The sequence below is a fragment of the Lutjanus erythropterus genome, chromosome 2, assembly GCF_056507025.1.
Source record: "Lutjanus erythropterus isolate fLutEry1 chromosome 2, fLutEry1.hap2, whole genome shotgun sequence".
In the NCBI taxonomy this organism is placed as follows: Eukaryota; Metazoa; Chordata; class Actinopteri; order Lutjaniformes; family Lutjanidae; genus Lutjanus; species Lutjanus erythropterus.
In genome coordinates, this window is record NC_139318.1 from 40,566,202 (window position 1) to 40,590,815 (window position 24,614).

At 40.4% G+C, this 24,614-nt stretch overlaps 1 protein-coding gene across 3 annotated transcripts in view; it reads left to right on the top strand.

Moving 5' to 3' along the window:
* The window catches only part of LOC146332145 (plasma membrane calcium-transporting ATPase 1-like), a 119,039-nt gene that overhangs the window by 8,448 nt on the left and 85,977 nt on the right, over nt 1-24,614 (top strand). The gene's annotated exons all lie outside the window — the stretch shown is intronic.

The window sequence follows — 24,614 nt, forward strand, 5'->3', positions numbered from 1 at the left end:
TGCAACATCATTACAGGCTGTAAACTTTATAAACAGAGTCTAAAAATCACCACAAATGACGAAACTGCAATAGAAGCAGATGATAGGAACAGAGGTCAGGTGTTGTGCTGTTACCTGCACTGCACGCTCTGCGGTTTGCTGGGATTTTATTCTTAAACAATGAACAGCAGGACGCACTTCTACTTTTTATGAGTCTGTAGATGTTTCACATCCCAGATGATGAAAACGGCATTAAAACATTGCTAGTGAAACATACTCATGTAGGCTTATATAAGGGCTTAGTCTGGTGCTGAACTGAAAAAAAAGGACCAAATCATTGAATCTTTGCATTGAACGGCCAATCAGATTCAACTGACAAAATCTGGTCGAGTACAGTATGAGACAGTATGTGTCTCCACCATACTGTCTGACACTCGTGTCCCTGTAGCAGCCTTGGAACGGCATCATTCACAGCTGAGACCCAACAAACCCACCAAACACACTGGCCCTGTGTGCACTGAGGTTTTTAAAATACAGTAAAATGTGGAAACCCCTCTGCAGACGGAATCCCTGCCTATGAACCAGATCCAGCAGCGCACACTTTGTCTCTTATGTAAGTCCACATCAATTATTAATGGCACAATCCTATATTTAAGATATGGAGGCTCTCTGCTCAGCAGAGCCTCGGTGTTTGTGGTTATAATAGAGCTATTGGCCTTTATCATTATTTTATAACCCTGCTGGCAGGAAAGGGTTCACCCCAATGCAATCAAATATGACCGTGTGTAATGTTTTATTTATTTATCTATTTGTAAAGATAACCTTCAATTAGCACAAGGCAGGTCATGAGTGTCTTTTCAGATCTACATGGTGACAGGGTTTTAACCAGCCTTCTCATTAAGACCTCAAACTCTCAGCAGCCTAACCTGAACCCAGATGTTTTGACACAATTTCATACCCACACTGCAGCTTCAGGTACTTTGTAAAGGATAATGCAAATATTGGTTTTAATATTAAAATTCCACTGATAAAAATGTGTAGAAATAATTTAGTCTTTGTTTAATTTTATCTCGTCAGCAGGATGATCAACACATGCAAATTTAAGACCGTTTCAGCGTTGTGCAATGTATGTTAAAGTGCAGGTAACCATAGCAACAGTACTGATGCTTCAGGCTCCCTCAGCAGTTGGCTGACTGGTGAAACGGACCTAACCGTGGATTAAAGTGACAGACACACTTCAGAAGAAGGTGTCCACATGGAGACGACACTGGACTCCGTGGAGGTGTTGTATGTCCCTTCATGGACGTGACGGTGTGACATGGAGACCCCTCGTTTGTGGGTTCATTCTGCTCCTGCTTTTTGGAAATATCCTCACAGATGACGTGGAGGCGTCAGCAGGATTGATGATTGTAACTGGACCATCTGAGAGTGTCCTCCTGACACACACTTACATAACGCCTCTGTGCGTGCGTGTGCGATGACTGGCAGGTGTTTAGTGGGCGGGAATGTGGGAGTTTGTGTGTTTGTGTGTGACAGACAGGAAGGTTTGAGCAGCAGGATGAACATTCAACAACAGCATTTTCCTCAACACTGTTTAAAAACAGGACGAAGTGAATCAAAGAGTCTGGCTCTTTACCTTTACACTTGCAGTACTTGTGAGTGGATGAGGGTTTGGGTTCAACAGCATTTTGTCAAATCTGTTTAGGTTCAGCTTTCATCATTTCCAAGTAACTAATGTGATAAATGAATAAAAGTCAAAGATTCAATTTAGATCCTTAAATACTTTTGTTGACTGAGACACTAATCACATTTGTGTTTATTGGTGGCCTAATTAATGGTGACAACCTTTAGCTCCGAACTAAACACAAGATGAGCGGCAGAAGATATAGATTAATGTGTCAGATCCAAATAAATATTAATTGAGGTCCTAATTCACAGCTGTTAAGATTGTAAGAAATTCATATCAGATGCTCATAAGTTTAACTCAGAGATGTGGCGCAAAAACATAGCAACAGTCTACTTTTAGGCATAAAGTGGTGTGACAGAACGGTGTTTCTCTTCAAGTACAGACAGCAGCTGCACAGTGTGTTAAAGGAATAGTTCATCCAAAAAATTTAAATTCAGTCATTATCTACTCACCCTCATGCCGATTAAAGGTTGGCTTTAGTTTTTTAGTCCACAAAACACTGCTGGTGTTTCACAGGAAGACGGCGCTGCAGAATCTCCCAAACAATTTAAGTGAACTAAAATAAAAACATAAAATGCCACCGTACTGCTCATGTTTTTTTCTGTTTGAAATCTGGTCACCATTCATTTGTTTGGGAGATCCTACAATGTTGTTTTCCTGTGAAAGTCCAGAAAGTTTTGTTGACTAAAATTTTTTAACCTGGCCAAACAGCCAAAACAACCTATTTTCCATATTAAACAGAAAAATACAACTTATCACCTTCAAGTTTTCAAGTTTTTCTCTCTTTTGCCAAATTGAGATGAGCTTTGATTGCCTTGTTAACTCAGCGTAAAATAAACTTCATTCAAACTCGACAGACAGAAACAAAATGAAACTTACTAAAACTGTCTTAGCTAGTCTTTCTACTGTTCCAACAATGACCAACTCTGGGTTGGTACGTATGAAAGTAATCTGGCTTTAGAGGCTGTTTTCCTCCACCTGTCCCCCTGCTCAGTGGGTGTTTACTCTGCCACTGAATGTAAGTGTGTCTCTGAGCAGCAGCTCATCATTAAATTAGCAAAGTAAAATGACAAAAATTAGTTATTAGTTAGTTATTAGTTAATTAGAAATTAATTATTAGAATCAGCCATAATTACAGCCAATGTACAGTAAAACATGAAACACTGACATTCAAGGGCTGAGGGAGAAATACAACCACCCACTGAACTCTGATTGGTCAGCTGTTTTTCCATCCAGGGTAAAGTCATCAATGAGCCCATCAGCAGGCTGAATCATGGAAAAAAAAATCAGATGTGGACAATGATTCAGAGGCGTAAAACTAGGCTGATGTTTACCGTCCTGTAGGAACACGCGTGGTTTATTTTACATCAATGTAGGTCGACACAAGCAGCATGTGCTGATTTGTATACCACATTCAAATGAAGTGGAAACCTTGCCCATCTGGCACAAACTGGTCAGGTTCAGAGGTGTGAACATGAATATGAAGCCCAAACAGAGACGCTCTTAATTTGAAGAAGAAGGAACTATTAATCTACTCTAATTTCAATAAACCAAACATAAGAAAACCCTTAAAAGCAAACAAAAAAACAAAGGTGATGCTTTATGATGATGATTTAATGAGGGCGCTGTTGCTTCCTGGTTTTGTGCATCCTCCCATCTGCAATATACTGTATAAACTAAGATTATAAGAACAAAGTGAGATAGTAACACAAATAATTCATGAAAACAGTGAAGAAGAGAAGAGGGAAAATAAAAGACTAATATAACACAAAATTATACAGGAAATCTAAATTCTAGAAGAATGTAAAACTGTGTGCACTGTTATGATTTTATTGTCTGTTTTAGCTCATTTTTCACTCTCAGTGCTCTATCTTTAACTTTTCTCACCTCCTAAAGGTGAAGGTGCTGCTGTGACACGTTCAAGCGCGCGTGTGTGTGTGTACATGTGTGTTCAAGTGTGTGCGCGTGTGTGTCTTAATCCTGATGAAGCCGTCGGTGCAGAGAGGTGTTGAAGCTTGTTGTGAAAGTGATGAGCTGCAGTGAGCCGAGCTGCGTGTGTGTGTGGGTGTGTGATGCTGTGTACTAACACACAGGGATGCGTGTGTGTGTGGGAATGTTACATGTTAGTGTGTTTGCTGCTCTGTGGGCTGTAACGGTGTTGATGTGCGGCAACAGTTGCTATGAGGATCAATAATGATCAGTTTGCTGAGCTTTATCAGCTGATGCTCAGTCTCCTCTGATTGATCTGCAGATGAGCTCCAATAATCCTTCAGGTTGTTCATGTTTTCGAATTATATACTTAAGTGTAATCCTGGAGTGTTGGTATCGATGATAACCATGATATTTATTGTCGTTTTAATAATGCATACATGCTAATATTAAATAAAAATCTCAGGTCTTTTAAACATACAGTATGCTCTTAAAATCATTTCTGTTTCTTTCCATTCTCTCTTTCCATCCTCTATAAAAATGCTCATTTGGTACAACTAGGGTTTCATAGGGTTGATCATTTAATAATCAAGTATTTAATATGTTTTTCAATGAAAATGAGTATAATAAAATATAAAGTATGTCTCCCCAGTATTGCAAATCATATCACATTTGCCATGTCAGTTAAAATAACCATAATTAGAATGTTTTTTAATGTCATGCAGGCTAAATTTCAGTATAGAAATTGAAGGGGGAAAAAAAACACAAAAAGCAGTGCAAGGTCTTCTGGCATGTTTTGGTTAATTGAATCGTGACCACGACCTGCAGGCGTAGGGACACTCGTACATCACAGGTCTAGATAATTTGACAGCATCCCATTAAATAGTAATTCACCACAATTATAACCCTCTGCAAAATGTTTTTTGGAGATATATATATATATATATATATATATATATATATATATATATATTTGTCATTCAGTGAAAATTCAATGCAATGTTAAGAGTCAGCTCATTTATTTAAAGTTCAACTCAACTAAATTGATGATTTTCCTGTCATTTCTATTGGAAGGATTTATAATCATGTCTGCTTCTGATATGGTAAAGAGGTCGTTTCTATCTGCCCATGACAGCCTGCAGCAAATAACCTCTATATTTCCATTTAATTCCTGCTATTTCCCACAAATTCCTATAAATTCCCATGGAAAGTTCCCACCTTGAATATTTCCAGAATTTTGCATCCTGAGATAGAACATAATTTGATATCATGATGTTGATGCTGAGCAACAGCAGTGGTAAGAAGTGAGAGGTGGCTACCTCTTTCACACAACTGCTGTTTTGTTTGCAGTAGAAGAAATGGAGGCACAGCAGCAGCCGCTCGCTGTCTGAAAGTTTCTTAATGTTCAACTTCATATATTATATATTAAACAGACTGCAGTAAACTGAAACAAGTCCAGGACTGAGCCGCTGTGTAATTTAAACCAGTGTTGGTGCAGATTCTGTAGTCCACTGTGTGTGTGTGTGTGTGTGTGTGTGTGTGTGTGTGTGTGTGTGTGTGTGTGTGTGTGTGTGTGTATTTAAAGCTGGCAGCTTACTTGGCATCCCTCTGCAGCATGTTAACAACTGATAAAGATGAGAGAATACAGAGAGCGATGCTGCAGGAGAGAGAGCGTGTATCAGAGAGCAGAGAGGTTTTTGCCGATCGGCTGCCAGAACTGAAACACAGACACAGACACACAGCACAGACCTGCAAGTGAACTGACTCACTGTGTCCTCCATTACTTAATTTCTGTCTAAATAGGAATTTTGTTTTTAATGTTGTGCTTTAATTATGCTTTTTTTTTTATTCTCACGTGGTTGTGTGATCACTTGGAGACTGTACATAATGCTGTCCTGAAAGTTTGTTTATCAAAGATCTAATCAGGAGAATGTTGCTGATAAAATATACAAGAGGCTGGTAGATATGCTTCACTCACCAGCCAAAAACCCAAAGGGTAATCTACTGAGTGGCTGGTAAATTTTGAACATTGACAAACAAATTTTCATTTCAAGAAGTCTAAACATATTCAATCCACACAGGTCAAGAAGAACAAAGTCGTTTATCACAACAGGTGAAAATGTCTGGTTAAAGGGTGACCCCACCTTTGTTCTTTTCCGTGTTTTTCAAAAGGAAACTCCCACAGTGTTTACAGCACTCCTTCCTCCACCTCACTCTGCTGCGGCAGTCCGATAATTTTATAGTCACAACTACGAGATGTATGCAAGTGGTGGTGTTGCTACCATCACAGGCTCTTAGCTTTTATAGTCTAATACATAAAATAAATTTACAAAATGTCAAGAAAGGAAATTTTCTTACACCTGATATTTGTAATAAACTGTACACCTTCTGCCTAAAAGTTTCTCTCTTTCTCTCTAAGGTGAGCTTGTCCATAAAACACTTCAATCTCAATAGAAACAAACTTAAACTCACCAAAACATATTTGCTACTCTCTCCACTGTTCAACAACCACTGTCTCTGCTTCAGTTGAAAGTAAATCCTTAATTCGCTGCAGCAGATGTGAAAATATTGTGGCTCCTTGCTTCCTCTCTGATTTCCGACCTCCCTTTTTTCTGTTTTCCTCTTCTTATGTCTTCTGTCTCCGCCTGCCGTCTTCGTCAGTCCTGGAGTCAGAGTCCCGATCAGAGCTGCTGTATATCATCTCGGTACAGTATTCTCTGTTGTCAAGCTGGTTCCTCTCGGTCTCAGAGACTGTTTGGTCCCAGTTCGGCTGTGTTCACTGAGAGGCTGCTCAGCCTGGTTCAGTTTCCCGCGGTATAAACTTAAACACGCCCGGTGCTCTGAGCTGCAGGTCCGGACACAGTCCAGTCATATTAGAGCTATTAGCATCAGAGCTAATTGAGCTAACGCCAGCTATTAGGCTAGCTACAGTCAAAGAGTTACAACAGAGAATATCGTTAACAGCAGTTAGCTGTTGTTCTGGTGACATGCTGTCTCCTGTTTGGAGTTAACTTTGAAAGGTGGCTACATTTTACATGATATTCCTTCAAACTCGGGGGTTTATATATAACAACATCTTCACTTATGTCACCTACATCAGGTCATGTGGAAAAATGCCATTTTGATGCCAAAACATAGGTACTTACACCAAAATTTGACTGTATGGATTTGAATACATAAGCTACAGAATGAAATAAAAACCTAAACCACCCCCACCCATAAAATAATAAAATGAATAAAATCACATTATCATATTGATAAATGAATTATATGAAAATCCAATATCACCATAAATCAGCGTTGTTCATTAATTTGTCATAATGTCCTAATACAATCAGAGATATTAACAGAAAAGACACAACGATGTGAAATGTAAAATATCTAATAGTTGACAACTTGCAGGGTAAATCCCCATGTCCACAGATATACAAAGGTAGATGCCTCGTTGGCAGATCACATGTATCAGTCACTGACAGGAAACAAGGTGGGTTTACCTGCAGCTGTATTTATCACTACACCACTGCACAAGACACATACAGTAACATCATTCCTGCAGTGTGGATAGTTCACCTTAGACACGGTTGCATAGAAAACAGCTTTTGGAGAAACTCACAAAAGCTGAAATTCTACATAACTGACACTTGATGATAATATTCATAAGTCGGAGCCTGCATGTCCCAATGGAAACTGTGTCTATTCAGAAGGTTAATGTTTTGGCATAGAGCTGATTAGATCGCCCCCAGTATATGAATTTAATTCATGTTCAATTTCTCAGGTTTATTACAAAGCAAATTTCATGAAAATCCCTTTAGAATTAGCGAGCTACAGTCAATTTTGTGGTGAAGTCTGTGTCTCTCAGTGCACACTATATCCCTCATTAGCAGATCTTAACCTCCTCAGTATGGTGGAGGGGCAGACGCACATCAAATCGCGAACATGGTATCTACGTTTTTATATTTATGGACATGTCGATGTCAAAGATAGAAAAACATACAACATTAGGACCAGGTTCCACTCAGACTGTGGAGTGTTTCAGTCTGAGGTGCACTCATACATTATAGTGTGTAGGTGTGTATGTGTGTGTTATTGAGTGCGTGCTCTCAGCAGAGATATAGAAGGAAAGGCGTCGGTCAGAGGAGGAAGTGAGCAGATGGAGGGTGGATGGAAAGCCAACAGGAAGTGAGGGCTTGATGGTTTCCTCATGTTATGTTGGCAACAGTCAAGATTTCACTTCCCTGTGCTCACACAGCCAACAGGTGCTGAGTGTGTGCGCATGTGTGTGTGTGTCACGTTTCAGTCCAGCTCTATATCCACTTTTCTAAACTTTTCCGATTATATAACAGTGAACTGAATATCTCAGACTTTCCCACAGTGTTATATTGTGGAGGCGCCTCGCCTTAAATAAACAGTCACTCCACTATCTTTATGAAAAATAATATTAGGCTTATTAAAGTCGAGATGAAATGAAAAATGCTTTTTTAAAAAACCTTTTCAGATCCCATCCCCACTCATACTGTCCATATATTTAACAATATATGCCCAAAAATGCAAAAAAAAAAAAAACCCAAGTTCTTTGTATTCAGCTATGAGCTGGAAATGAGCTGTTCATCTGTTTTGTAAACAGATGGTTCTTTAAGTGTGAACCTGTGTGACGTGTAGAAACCTCTGAACTTCTTAACACTAAAAAAGGTAAATATTCCAAGGTGTTCTTATCAATATGTTGTATGTTTGCGATGGTGTCAGTGGTCCAGCTCGCGTGAGACCATTTGGTCTGTATGTAGCCCAAGAAATAAAATGAGTTAAGATTCATTGTTTAGTTAACTAGCAACAGCATGGATAAGGTTATGACGCGCCCATTTTTCAACGCACAAATCAATTTACTCAAAGCGTTACGTCCCACCTACCAGTCCTGTTTCACTCAGACATATGTCACGACATAGAGGGACTAGACACTCCCCAGCAATGGAGCTACATGATAGAGCAATGGCCATGCATCCATGCAACAAATGATGCCTCGATCCTCGATTTCGGCTTTGATTTTGTATAACTAAAGGACCCTACACACGCTTGGCTGTTAGCCTCCATCAAAAGATGATTTCCACGGGGCCTAACAACTTTCCTGTACATTGATAACTACATGCGATGTCTCTGATTTATAGATTAATTAATCAGAGCAGCATGTCACAATGTAAGGAAAAATGAAGGGATGCAAAGATTAACTAATACATTTCAGTAAACAGTGATTTGACGTCATGGATACATAACCAAAGATCTGGCCTAAATTCTGTGCAAAATTGAGGGCAGAGGATTCAGAGAGAGGGGAGATACCTACCCCGACCACAGAGCCATTTTTAACACATTTTTTCAATTAAATGTACCATTCAGGGAACCCCCTACATTTTAAATCTGTGGAAAATGTTGCATCATAAAAACTAAATGCCATGTATTTAAAGAGTGCCTATTGACATGACAACCGGTCATGAGATGAGGTGAGTCAGGCTCTTGGTAGCTGGACAGTTTAATGGGGAAGCCCTGCTGACAGTCAGTCGTGGTTCCTGTTCAGACTGCAGACGCTGCAGAGACTCCCTGCTGTGGTTTGTTTTCTGTCCCCCTGTCAGCGTGATGTCGAGGTGACCGGGAGCTCTGCCAACGGGGAACTCTGCAGCGCATGCACGCCACCTCTGTCGACCAGGTCTGACTCCTGCTCAGACCTCGGTCCTGGTCCTGGTTGTCCTGGTTTGGGGTGCGTGTATGAGCCGAAGAGTGGACTGGGTGGAATGCGGTGTTTGTGTTGGAGAGCGGGGCGTGGCTCTGTTTGGCCATGGTGACTGAACACAATCAGCACGCAGCCATTCATCACAGCCTGTGCACACTTAGAAACACACGGCTCAGATATGAACACACGCTCTGCTGTCACAGCCAAGACTTTCAAAACTGGGACAAGATGAAATCTGTTAAAAAACATCAAAAAGGAACAGGGACCTGCTCGCTCCTCTGCTGTTTGGGGAAAAAAAATCTCAACTTTTGCACAAAGGCTGAGTTTATTCTCGGCTGCTCCACTTGAGTCTGTTGAACTCGGGATGTGATTATAACTCGGAGACATCTGACTCCGAGGACCAGAATCAGACCTGGAGGTTTGTTCCTCTGACCGCTGATTGCGTTTTTTCACAGTTTGACTCTCAGTACAGTCAGTAAGCCTCGGCTCTGTGAGATCATGTGCTCAATGCAACTGAAGTGGCTTTTCATTTCAAAGTTCAACAGAAAAAAAATGAGCCGGAGAGGGTGGAGGAGAGGCCCTTGAGAGCTGTGTGTGTGTGTGTGTGTGTGTCCATACGGCACGGTTTCATGGTTTTCATGTGACTTTAAATGTGTCACTCTTGTATTCTCCTTTCAACAGCGTGAGTGGAATTCACATTTTCTTAAGTACATGGTGGCTTTTGCTCAGGTGGTAGAACAGGTTGTCAGTATGTTGCTGGTTGGTGGTTGAGTTCCTCTTGGTGTCGAAGTGACCTTGAGTAAAACACTGAGCATTGGGACTATATTACATAAACATGTCCTCACTGCTTGTCCTATCTTAAAGGAGAAACATGTAACAACAACATCCAAAAATGAGTACAGCAGTCCAAATTCTGTTTGTTCTGTGGTTGAAGCAAGTATTTTTTCCTCCCCGCCTCCTCCTCCCCAGACTTGGGGAAGCTCAGGCAGGCTGCAGGAGCACTACAGGAGTGCAAGACACATGCAACGTCGTTAACTGACAATAACAAGCGATGACGAGTCCCAAGTTGATCAGCTGTTTATAATTGCCAGTTGTCTGTCAATGTAAATTTAAGCCTGACTCCATTAACATGTTGCTCAATTTAACCCTCTACATTAACATCTATGCATTGTTTAAAATATTATATTAATGTTTTCTTATGACTCAGAAGCAAATATTAACTTATTTGTTTGTTTGTTTGTTTGTTAACATTCAGCATAAATTTTAAATGAATTAATGTGGGTGAACAATAACAAGTTATGGTGCAGATTAAAAAATTCAAAGGAGGACACCGCAGCTGTACCGTTGTTTGGCACTGGAGAAAACCCCATCTTTTCCGGGAAGTCTTCTTCCCAGTTATCAGCCCAGGATAAAGATTTGAAGTGGCAAGTGGGGGCAGATACAGTAGTAGACAATAGGATCAAGAGAAGACAGGCAGAGGCAGGTGATACACACCCATTATTACATGGTCTGGCAAATTTAAAGCACCATGATTAAGTTTCAGTTGTAATATTTTGATGTTCATGTTGTTCTCTATCTTCATCATTATTGCCGCAGACATCTAACAACAGTGATGCTGCCATTTTTGTCACTTATTTTGAATTTAGGACAATTTTGCCAGTGGCTAGTCTTGAGTCTCCTAAGGTTAGCTATGGATGCCAAATTAAAAAAAGGACAAGTAGACAAGGAAAAAGAAAATAGGGATTTTGAGGGGTGCAGCTTTTTTCCTTTTTTTTGGCCAAAAATGTCTCTTTTGATAGTAAAAGTTGGCGATCCCTGATCTGTGCCATCCCAAGTTTGGATTCCTAATGTCTCTAAACAGATGTTTGCATATGAATAAACACAATGGAGACGATTTTGATATCAGGCCACATGCAGATGTATAGAGAGAGAGAGAGACATTAGCCTCCAACTCTGTTCTCACGTCTCAAATTGAGACTGTAAACAATGTCCAGCATACGGAAGAGGAAGTCCTGGCCCGTACATTCCTTATCTGTTATCTGGACATCCACTGGCTACATTGGAAGCCCCAAAACATTGGCTGTTGCTCCTAGAGGCTAAATCGTCGTCAGATGATAGCTGATGGGTTTCCAGATTGCAGGATTCCTGACTTAGGTGATAATCGGTGATCAGAGCTGATGTTGCATTCACTGTCCTTTCTGTGGCCACACCGGAAAGGCTTCTCTAAGCATAATTACGTGCTTCTACATCTCCTCATCAAATAACTTTTCCTGTGCATAACTTTTTTCCTAGACAATATCAGATGTGCTAAATAGCAACATAGCTCCTCCAGATCTGTTTTTAACTCCAGTTTCTAAAAGGTGTTAATAAGATGTAACGTCAGTCCTCATTTCCTGAGCTGTCCTCCATCATCAAGCTTTGTTAATCATGTAATAAAAAGTGTTCAGTCAATTCAAAGTTAAAAAAAAACAAAAAAAAAACTTCTGATCAACAGTGCAGAAAAGTGCGAAATCTACAGTTAGAAAAATAATACAAAAACAACACAATACAAAAAAACATTCTGTATTTGTTTGTCCTGTGTACAAACAACTCACTGCATCAAATTCATTTTTACTTGTAAGTCAGTATGATTGTTTTTCTTTACTGTTACTAGCACTTTAAATGGGCAGGCTGCTGTGTACTGTCTATGTTGCTATGGATCCTCACAGTAAACACTGAGACAGAAACATGTTTCTTCTGTGTCCTCCTCACATCACATTCTTCCACTGAATGCGACCCTGTCACACTCAGCTGAGCTCCGATTGGACTGGTAGATAAACCCCTCCCACCCGCTGACATGAATGGCAGCTTGTGTTTCGGACTGCACTCTCTATCAGTTATTTCTAATGAAACCCAGGAATGTTTGGTGTCACATTGACCAACTGGTTTTCAGCCCAACAAACGGCAGACTGTGAAGCTTTTTTTCCACTCGGCTCTCAGTCACAAGATGCTCCACCAACAGTCATCTGAGACTGAATAATAACGTGCCGTGTCACTGCTGAGGACTGGAGGAGGCTGATGGGTATTTCTCTGCACAACAGGAAAGAAAACGTCCTAACAAATCTTGTTCGCAACTGAGCATGTTTGGACTCCAGAAAGTGTTAGGTGACTAATAGAGATTAGGTCATTAATTAATAGAGCACTTTCCACTCATTAAGAGAGATTAACAGATTAGGGTTTTTTGGGGATTTACTCAAATATGTACTATAGCCCTTTTCTACTACAGGAACTTAACCTGTGACCTGGTTTTCCGTATCACATGAAGTTTTTAGAAAGAGCCTAAAAAAGGTGTCAGAGCGACCGACTATACCAGTAGTTTCCAAAGAACAGGAGGGAGACATGGTGAAATGCTTTGCAAATTAAGGTGCCCAGAATTAGGCTATTTTGATCATTTTAATCCCTTAAATAGTTTTTCCATGCAGAATGGCAGAAAATATATCTTTCTTTCTGGCAGAACATTTAATGACATCACCTTTGACTCTGAAAAACTGGGATTGACATTTTTCACTATTTTCTGACATTTTAAAGACATTTCTGCCTTGAATTAATCATAACAATCGACCTTAGTCTGTTGTAATTTGATAACTGCCAAGGACAGGGGCAAGTGAAAAACGACTTCAGGAAAGTAGATTTCTGGAAAAAAAAAATTACACTTCACTGATCAGCAACAGGAGACACATAACATGTAGAAGCCAGCTGATGTGGGACTTTTGAGTCTGATGCCGATTTTAGTTGGGAAAAATTCACTGATAACCGATATGGCGGCCAGCATAATAAACTTTTAGACCTTTTCTATGCAGATTGTTCACTGCCAATGCAAAGACACTCAGAAGGCTGTTTTCTTAAACAAACAACTTTATTTATTCTTTAGCATGTTAAATGATTTAACACATACAGTGCATAGAAATATCTATATAAAACATCGGCATCAGTTAATTACGGATTTACTAAATTACTGATTACTGCATGCTGATATCAATATATCTGTGTTAAGGTCCCTATGATCTGATACAGTCAATGAACTGATCTATAAGTCTAGCTGTAATTATAAGATCTTTCACCAGGTGTAATCTCTAATGAATCTGTCTGTTCTCGTTGCAAAATTACAAGTGAGATCTAAGGTTGTTTAGTGAATTGGCTTACCAAGATGTCCACAGTGAAGCATCTCAGTGGACGATGATATTGTTGCTAGGTCTAAAGGTGTCTTTGTCTCTGCACCACATAACTTAACTTAGAACTTAACACGTAACTTAGTTGTGTTTAAAACGAAAATAAGAAACGTGATAGGGAGATGTAGTGCAACGACCCGCAGCAACAGCTTCTTTTTATTTTCTCTCCCACATGTCCAAAACAGAATTGTCCAACTCTGAGGGGACATGCAACCTCATATACAGAAGACCTTATAATCTCGACGTATAATAGAGAACTCGGTGGTCGTGACAATGGCCGACTCTAGCAAAAGGTGACATTAGATTATTAATACTGAACTAATACAGCTGGAGGTGGTGCTCTCCTGTCTTTCCTTTGCTGTCTTTAGCTCATTGCATGGCTACTTGTCCCCAGTACGACCAGATAGTAAACCCATTTGATATCTTTAAGGCGGCTGCAGACCTCGGCGAGCACTCAGATCACATCTTTGAACACTTCACACATTAATAGTTGTTGCTCACAGGTGCGAATGCTGATTTGCCCTTGATCTGGGGGCTTCTGTTGGTGATCTCCAAAAGTACAAAAAAAAAAAAAAAATCAAGGCTACAATCCTGTAGTGTGTATTTGGGTTAAGCCGCTGACCATGAATCACAACGTCCCTTGCATGTCATCCTCCATCTCTGTTGCACCCCTTCTTCTTTTTCATCTCTCTACTGTCAACTTTATAATAAAGGCATAAAATGGCCAAAAACACTAGTTTTTCTCTCTTGCCAACATTGCAAGATGCTGCTGTCTGTAATACACAGTGAGCGTATGATGTGATCGATCAATCAATAACCTCTTGAGCTGAATCAGACAGATGGTGACCTGTCTCATCTTTTGATCAATTTAGTTACAAGAAGAAACTGTTTACCGTTGCCTTTGCTGTTTGATATAGCTCTTCTGTTAGCTAGCCAGCTGTCTGCAGATGTCAGACTGATATGTAGAAGCACAAACAGCAGGAGCAGATGAATTGCTGTGCTGACTTTTCTGCTCCGCCAGGGCTGAAATTGATTATGAAACGGAACGTCTGTGCATCTGGTACTGACGGGTCCATAGCTGCGTGTGATAACCTGTATGTCTGAATATTATCAGGCCTTTCAGTGGTGCTGATCTCTTCTTGCTTAGCTCTCTTGCATATAACCTCCTAAAAAATATAATGTTATAGACTTGTTCCTGTCGTCCCCTGTTGGCGATGGAGACGAGGCGTCCCATCGATGAGGCGGTTGCAGAGATGCGTTTGCTGTCTGAATCTCCCAGTTTGACTCCTGAACTGTGGATGTTTCAGTCTGAATCAATCAATGAGACACGTCCGTCCTCCTCCATGACTCTCCTGAGACAGAGCTGGATGGACTTTTGTACAGATAAATAATGGTCATCACAATGTGTCCAGTGCTCGGATATAGAGCTGACCTCTTCAGCTGACGGCCAGATTGATTTTTTTTACTGGCTCTTTCATTTATTCCTGTGATTGACAGGAAAAATGTTACTTTGAATATATTTCTCACAGCGTGTGCTGTATAGCCTTCTGTATGTTAAATTTTTCCTCTGACCCTGTGTTTGTTTGTTGTTGTTTTTTGTTGTTTCCTGGGTCATCATTTTTTTTTAGTCCAGTCCAAGAGACACCAACCTGCTGCAGTCTGACCAAGTTAAGAACAAAAAACTGACACCTGAATATCAGTAAATTACAGTTTAAGTGGACAGTAGAGCTCCTGTGATGAAGGTGGAGGCTTTCAAGAGGACTGTAGAGCTGGAGTTGTCTCAAATTCACATCAGTTGTGAAATCAGCAGAGTATGTAAGCTCTACTCAAGTGTTTATCCATTCCACAGTGACTCCAACCTCCAAGTAACACCAAAAATTTACTGGACAAAAATACTCCAGCAGCAGGCTCCATGAGGAGATGCAGGAATAAAACCACAATGTTTTTATTGATCGAATCATTGATTTTATTTCTCTGTCTGCTGCGGCTCTACGTACATGTCCTCAGTGAAACCAGGAAGCTCGCAGCGAAACTGAAGGCCTTGATCCATCATTGCAGTCGATAAAACAGCAAGAGATTGGTGAGATTTGAACGGCTGCCTGTTGAGATTATGCCGTATCAATCATAACACTCAGATCTAACACACAGTCACATTTAACATACACCAAGTTCGTCAGTTGTACTTTAGCACGACTCATTTAGTATGACTAAACTCTGCTTATTTGAAAAGTCAAAAACATGGCCATGACTCTGAGTTTCCATCAGCGGTTTAAAAAAGGGTTCAAATTAATTTGACATAGTTTAGCAAACAGAGACCAAAATTAGCAAATGCTGGTAAAATATGCAATTGGCTTTGCTTGACTCACCAGCCAAAGAAACCACAGTAATCTACTGAGTGGCTGGTAAAATTTGAACATTCAGTATAGGGATGTCCCACATTGTATCGTGGAGGTGGTCTGGTTGCAAAAGATCAGATTTACAAGAAAGCATGGTAATATTTAAGCAGTACAAGAAGTCTGCAACAACAAACGGGAGCCAGAAAACAAACCACGTCAAGTAGAGACGCCCGGTGGTGTTCAAGGACAGACAAAAATTTTTGAGGAGAGCTCAACAGCTATTATGAGTTCTCAACCAAAACTATTTTTCAGTATTTTGACATCATCATTATTGCGGAGTTCCCTAAAATTTCATCATATTATTTTAGGGTTATACTGCCCATCCTTATCTCCACAGACATTTGGCTGGTGGACAGAAATGGTCATTTGGCACCCCGAGTCCAAATATTTCAACCTCTCTGCTGTCCTGTGGAGGATGTGGACCGTCTTCCCCTGATACACATGAAGTCAATGCTGCAGGTTTTCAGCCAACATTGAAGAGATTCTGGAGAGAGGACTGAAAGGAAACTTATTGTTGAGTCTCATTCCCAGGTTGTCAAAGACCAGTCCTTTGGGTTGTTGGCTCAGATGTTGGGAATGAGTCTCAACAGTCAACTCTTTCTCTAGAATCTCTTTAAGAGAAAACATGTTTTTTATTTAGATTTTGCATCTAAATCCATGTAAAATTTCCTGCAGAGATTGGTCAGTTTTTACATTTGACTGTGACCGGTTGTCGTGATCTTCCCCAACTTGTAGAAACCCTGAAGGGTTTCTTTTTCCCTGACACTGCAACGTCATTCATTCACTCGCTCATTAAATTTATGGCCTCTCTTGTGTGATAAGGTGCTTCTTGTTTCCACAGAAAGAAGGAGTCATAATTCCTTTAATGCTACCAGAGGAGCTCTTTATTTCCGACGAGGCAGCATGCCTCTGTTTAATATTGAATGTTTAAAAATAACATATTGAATGGACGTGGGGTGGATGCTCGGACGGTGGAACTGGCACAGTGAGACAGAGGACAGGATGTAGGCTCATTTTGTTTTTGCTGTTTTGTTTGTTTCATTCTGATTATTTGCTCTCGCTGTGTTTTACATGTTTTTGATTGATTTGTTTGAGTTGTGTATGGTGAACACCGAGGCAAAAAGAAAAAAAAAAAAAATTCCATTAATGTTTATTGATGACATACAAAAAAGGGCGAGGACTTGACAAGTATTCTCTTTTTCTTCCCACTCCCTTTCTGACCTGATGTCATTTTTGGACAATGATTTGAGGGATAATTGAAATAGTTGCTTGATATATCAATAGCAGAATTTTTCACTCAGTAATATCAGTATCTGCTCTAAAATCCAGCATTCATCAGGCTTTTTACATTTTTACATTTCAGTTTGAAATAAAATCTAAATTAAATAAAAAATCTTTAATACGATGTGAGAAACTATGTATATATATAGGTGCTTTTGTACAGTCGGTGGTGTTGTTGCCTGGTTTGTTTGCTCGTCAGTCAACCACACCGCTGGAAAGTGTGAAACAACAACTGGTCTTTGGTTTCACAAATTGTGATGACACTGTTTAGACTCAGAAAAGTGAAACCTGGTGACCCGCAATCACAAATAGACACCCACCAACAGCAGCAGTGAGGACATCATGTGTTCTGAAACAGCTGCTTGTTAAATAGCAGCAGACTGCTGATGAAACATTCTTGTCAATAAGGTTTAGCAAAGAAGAGAGATCATTGTTTTGTCTGTTGAATCTGCTGCACTTACATGTCTGACCTGCTGGCTGTAGTCGGCCGTGCCGATGACTCTCGCAGCCTTGTTTCTGTGTGTACATGCAGTACACTGTGTAATAGATGACAGATCATGCAGAGAGTGAGAGTAATGGCAGATTGTACAACATAAAACAAAGGAAAAGAGGAAGGAAACAAATTGATTGCTGGCATAACAGCTCAATATTTCCCTCATGATAAGCGCACAAAAACACAGTGGCTTTAAATCTGAGCCGCTGTAGCTGCTGATTTAGAGCAGGAAGCTGCTGACTGCTCCCAGTGCTTCCAGTACAGCGGGCCTGGAGCCTTCTGGTATTTGAGTCTGCTCAGGGGATGTGGTCAGGCTAATGCTGGGTTGCTCTTTAAAGATTCAAACAGTGAGATAAGCTGCTTCCTACAGCTGTTTATGAATCACTGCAGTTTGACCTGCACTGTTGTTCAGACCGGCACTGCGTGTGTTTACATGTAAAGCAGCTCCATGAGTCAGACAGGACTCCGCTGTATGTCCTTGTTTAGATTCAAGCTGTCTCTACTTTTCGCAGACCTAAATGCGACCATTTCAAACTTGTTGACGCAAAACCTTCGTTTCCCAGATTTTTTTTTTTATTCAGAGCTCACAGGGACACGGTCTCTGTCACTGCTTTTAGGGTCGTAAGAAAATATTGATGAGCTTGAGTATTGCAATATTAAGTATTGTAATAGTGTATCCCTTCTCAAAACACTGTATTGTGATATCGTGACACATGATAATATTTGTGGCAGTAATTCAGTTTATGTTCTGTTCAAAATCCAGCTGCTAGATAGGAGTCAAAGTTAAATTTTTTAACTCAGTTTCTAAAAATAGCAATATATCCCCTTGCTAACAGTACTGCAGTATATCACAATATATTCAATACAACTAACCACTGTATCATGACACATTTAGTTTCGCCAGATTCTTAAAAAAAATCAAATTCAAAAAACTGAAATCAACCTGCGTGTTTTGCCACAATTAGTTTAGTAATCTGAAAGTCACTGGTTGAGTTACTGTGTCTTTTGTTATTTCTAACTGTCTAATCAATAAATGCATTGCTGCAACCATGACGGTGTGTAAGCACACGTGTGATGTTGTGTAACGTTCATGCCGGTGCCACCTCATATTTTTTTTAATTTAAACACCTAACAATTAATATGATATATATTCGTCACACATAAACATAATGATTTAATTTTTAATAATACCTCTGTCCCAGAATCGACCGAATCTTAGTGTCCCTGGTGCTATTTTTATTGTCCCTGGATCTAGGGGACATTCTTACTGTCGAGTTTGCCTGCTCTGTTCGTGGGCAAAATAAGCAGTCTGATAAGCAAATGAAGTTTCTCCTGGTGACACCTGATCCCTGTAGTGTGACACACTCAGTGTGACAAGTGCAAACACTGATATCTGTGTGTGAACTTGACTTTTTGTAATAAACATGCACCGTATGTACACACTTTGTCCTGCACTTCTCGGACCTTTTCACGGCCCTGATCCTGATATGCATAACATATAGAGTGACGTCATCAGGAAGGGTGCGGAGGACTTGTAGGATGTGTTGCCTTTGTCTTATCTTGTCTGGATGTTTGCGGCCCTGTGCTGTCATATTTTTAGCTTCGTCATTGTCGTCTTCATTTACCTCATGAGGAACATGCTGCCATGTCCCACTCGGTGTGCCCTGCTTATCAACAAGCTGCAGACAGCCGCTGTTATCTAACGTGTTAGAGACACTCTCCATGTCGCACACAGCACTCACAGCACCTCCGTAGATCTACTCTGTGATGTCCTTAACGAGGGAAATTGTTTCTTTTTCAGTTGTGATTGTGAAGTTATTTTAAGCACAGTTTCATAGAAACAGCAGTCTGTGTTATTTTCTTGTTCTTGTGCAGTTAAGATTCATAGTCCACATTTAGAGACAGATACTCCAAATGGCCCAAAAAATAAAGTCCGTAACATAATCCAAGCATCACAGTTTTAAAGTGATTTAACTTGATTACTTTGTTACTTTGGATTACCTCAGTACCAAGTATGGTAAAAATGTTAAGTCAAATATGGTGTTTTATGTTCATTGTTTGGTTTATTGATTGTTTGTTCAGATATTCCCTCCTTTGTTATACGCATAATATGCAAGTTAAGACTTGTTCAATTCTGTGTATGAGATGAGGTTGATTCATTTCTGACAGTGTTGATGTCACTTCCTGCTCCTTGTAGAAATTAATCCACGAGTATCCTTTCTAATACTTGTGTGAAATTTTGTCAAATTTGACATGAATTCTTGGTTGAAGAATCTGAAGAAATTCCTTCCAAGTGTTCCTGAGGTATCACGTGGGACGGACATGAGGCCACACCAAAATATAATTAGTTCACCCTTGAGTCCAAGTGGTCATTTGTACCAAGCTTGAAGAAATTCCCTCAAGACGTTCTTGAGATATCGTGCTCACAAGAACGGGATGTTCCAAAAACATAATGCCTCGGGCCACAGCTGTTGCCAGTGTGGAGGCATAAAAAAGGTTTTTCAAAAATTGTGAATCACAGACGTGCTTCAGCATACAATCATGTGCACCAAAATATTGGGCTAATGAGTTCAGTAGCATTCAGCATTAGCTGCAGACAACATCCAGGTCCGTTGGTCATGCACATGCAAGCGATTGCACGATCCCTCAATAAAAGTCTAAATAACGATCCCCATGGGAAAGTACTTTCCTCCTCATCAATGGTGCTCACTAAATCTGAGAAACTGGTTTATCTAACAAATAGCAACAGTAACAGCTTTGTTTGTTTCATTTCCTCTTTGAACCCTTTGTCAACTGTCAATGGAAAAAAAAATATGAGTCAGTGGAAAATCAGACTCAGACCAGGATTTCCAGTAAGAATTGATGCTCAGTGTGAACCCTCTGGTCCTGTCTGACAGAACAGCAGCTATGTTTGATTGAAGCCTCAGAGGGTTTTTTGATTTGAGGTTCCACCTGTTAGCATGCAGCCCAGAGGAGGTCAACTGGCCCCGACCCCAGCTGCAGGTGCTTTCACCTGGGCGTATCAAAGCAGCGACGCCCCGCCCTCGCAGCCCTGTGGAGCTCGTTAGCTGTCGGAGCTAATTGGGAGGGTCTCCGCTGCACAGATGCTGACGCACTTCAAAGAAGCTCCCCTTCAAAGAGCGCGCAGGTCAGAGTGGGAATAGGAGGAGGAACATGAATATATGTATGAATTCATGTTAAAGAGTTTGACTCTGAGGATTCCCTTATAGAACAGAGTGAAGGACACATGAACCTGGAGGAAAGAAGGGCATGGTTTCAAAAACTGACTTTCCAATTTAAATGGATCTTTATTTGAAATGATGTGATATCGATTCATAGACTCAAAAGATCGATCTTTTAATATACGCCGTTTGCTGTGGTTGCATGTAGCTTTAACCCAGTTAGATCTTGTGTCCATGTTGCGTTTTCCCTTGCAGCTCTCTCACGGCTCAAGCAAAGATGAGAGAAAATGCTGCACTTGGGTTTTGTTTCTACGCCAAGCAGGTTGATATTAGCTAGGTAGATAAAAGAGATTTAAAAAAAAAAAACATACCCAGGTCAGAGAGTTGTGTTCACCTGTATTGGGATGTAGCTGGTTTCCCTTAAGCTGCAGCAGGTCCCCAGCCACCTGTGTTGGTTGTTTTCCAGGATTAGGAAGCTTTCTGCGGCTGTGAAGTGTGGCGAGTCAGGCTCTGCGGATTGAAAGGTACAAGTTACCAAGAAAGTAATACTTGACTACTTGGGGAAACTTTAGAAATTTAGCTGCTTTCACGTGTTGTGATGCTGGCTTGATGGACTCTTCATATGAGCTACAAATAGGACATAAATGCGCCAAATGCAAGATCACAAACAGTGCATATACGTGTTGGTAAATTGCCATGCAGTATTAAAACTAACTTTCATGGATCATGATGGTTTTGTGGGGCACATGAAAGTCTGTGGTTCTGGCTCATCTGACTGAGCACTGACTGAATGAGAAAGCAGTAGCTAGGCAATCTAACAATCTATATGTTTTTTCTTTTTGCTTTCCATTTGCAATCTAGCTTGGATCTTCTGACTTGTGACTGTTGCTGGTAAATGCTGCAGGGTCAATATATTTTTCTTTAATACTGCACCAGGTTAGAGGGTTCCTTGTATAATTTACAGCCTTGGTTCCTTGAGTATCTCTTTCATATCCAAGCAAAACTGGTATTGTAACTGAAATATACTTAAAAGGATTGACATTGAATCGAATTGGGACCTTGTGAATCAGAATCAGGAATCAGAAAATCAAATTCTCAACTTTCTCTCTGGTATAATACTAAATTCAAGTTAAAATTGTTAGTTGAGCTGAGTTAATTCCTCAACTGGAGTCTGCATCATGTCTATATGGCCAAAACTGTGTGGACAACATATCAGCCTCCACTCTTCTGGGAAATCTCTCCGCTAGAATTTCAAATCTGACTGCATTCAGCTACAAGAGCGTTAGTCCAACATTGATGTCGGATAATGAGGTCTCGCTCACATTCAGCAACACAGATCATCCCAAAGGTGTTTGACGGGCCAGAAGTCGTGACTCTGTGCATACCAGTCAAGTTCCTGAACATCAAACTGGGAAAACGGTTTCTTTATGGACCTGGATTTGTGCGAGGGATTAACACATTGAAACAGGGTCAAACCCAAACTGCTGATACAAAGTTTTTTTTTTAAACTGCCAGTTAGAGAGCATCTTTATCTTATGTAATGTGACGTTTATCTGAGTAAAACAGAATATGTGGGTGTGTATAGATACCAGAGCAATTTGGTGCAATTTGTTTGGATCACTGAAAACCGGCTGTGGTTTGTCAAAGATGCCGTGCTAAGAAGTTGTAGAGAGATACAACCGCTGGCCTCCACTCACTCCTCCCTCACCCTGCTTTGACAAGTTGTTGCCACCCAAACATGATATCTGACACCAGTATTGGTATTACTGTGTGACCAACTATGACCCACAAGCATTGGTGCAGTTTTATATGATGGATGGGTTTTCCCAGATCACGTTTTTTTTAAATGTCTGCTAAATGTCACAACACGGGTGTATCGTACTTTTGGCCACAAAGTGCACCAGTGATTTTTAGACTCTGAGTATTGCTCAGCCTGTCTTCAGACAGCGCTGTGTTGTCATTCCAGTCGGTGTACATGTAAAGGACTTTGTCTGAAGTCCAGCACGCTCATCGTTTTACCAGCTCACACAGAAAAATACGCCCTCCTTTTAAAAGGATTAGATGCGTTAGAGTGATTTGATTGAATGTTCCCAGGCATCAGAAAGTTGTGGTGTTTGTTGTTTTAAAGTTCGGCAGCGTTTACAGTAAACAGGGTCCTCTGGTGGTGACATGAGACCAGAAAACACCTGAGACCTGCTGACTGTGCTCATCACAGTCATTAAAAACAAACACTCAAATACAGACTGTTTGCTTTAGGTGGCATTTCAATAATACATTTCCTAACCACATTGTTATGCTGTGGTAAGCTCATATTCACACTGAAGGTCCATTTTTTTTCTCACCATTCTTCATTCTGACTCGGGGCTCATGTGAGCTGTTTTCTGATTGGGAGGAGGTTTATTTTGTGTACTGATTGTTTTCAGCTGCATCAGAGCTGTGTTCAGTCACTGCCGAGACAAACCAAACCTTTCCTGCTGTTGCTGCTTCACATTAAAAGCTTTCCACCGGTGAGCTGGCAGGACGCTTTTATTATGAAGATTAACTATTAGGTGTAACATTCAGTTCGTACCACGGTTTAGGAGTTTGTGTTTGATACAAGTTAAACAAAAAAACAAATACACTGATATATTTCTTTTGATTTATTTTGAAGAGACAGGAGTGCAAATATCAAAAACAGATGAAATCCTTTTTTGTTATAAATTTTAGGAACTTTCAAACATTCCTGTGTCACGAACACTGAACAAACTTTCAGGACAGATTGTTAAGATAATATTACTGCAATTGCTGTGCTAATTTAATGATTATTCCTAATAAATGTTGGAAGTGAGCTAACGAACTAAGTTCTACTTCTTTTTATATATTTATAAAACTGATTCAGCAGTCAACAATATATTCAGAATAAAAAAAGAGAATCACAACACTTCAGTGCATTAAGTTCTGTTTCTCCCACCTCTAGTTGCTTCATGCATACGGTTAAAAGTTTCCGCTTCGACTGCTTGTGAACTTTCACATTACATGCATCGATCTACATAACTTGTAATTTGCGTACGGCTGCATTCTCTGGACCGTGACTCCTAAACCACACGAATACGTAAACCATTACAGCCCTAGTGAACACGTTATAGGAAATGCAAAGTGTTTGTCACCAAGTCAGTTTCGTTAGTGACAGTATTCTTCAATAATAAGAGGTATGATCATGAAAATATACTCTGCTGTTTGTTCAGTGGATCAAGCTGCTCACAGCATGGCTCGGAGCCACTACCTCCCCTACTACAGAGAAACCCTAATGGACAAGATTGTTTCATGAAAAGGCACAGACATTAAAGGGACAGTGCTCTAAATCTCTCAGTTCTGCAGTGCATTTTGATTTTTGCAGCTTGTTTTCCTTCATCTGCTGCAACAATGGAGGCTTTTATCTGACTGCTGCTCATACACATTCACACCTGGGGACGGACCAGTGCCACCAGTGTCTGATGTGTACACACACACACACACACACACACACACACACACACACACACACACACACACACACACACACACACACACACACAGAGCCTGTTTGAGTGTATTTGGGTTGTGATCAGTGTGGATCAGGACTCCACAGTGATGAACGGGCTCAGCTTCAGGCTGTAAACAGGATTATTGAATCTCTGGACGCCCTCCAGATGTTGCTGCTTTGTTTGGTTCAGATCTGTCTTCTCCCCGGTGCCTTCTTACATGAAGGACGTGTCCTCTGTGCG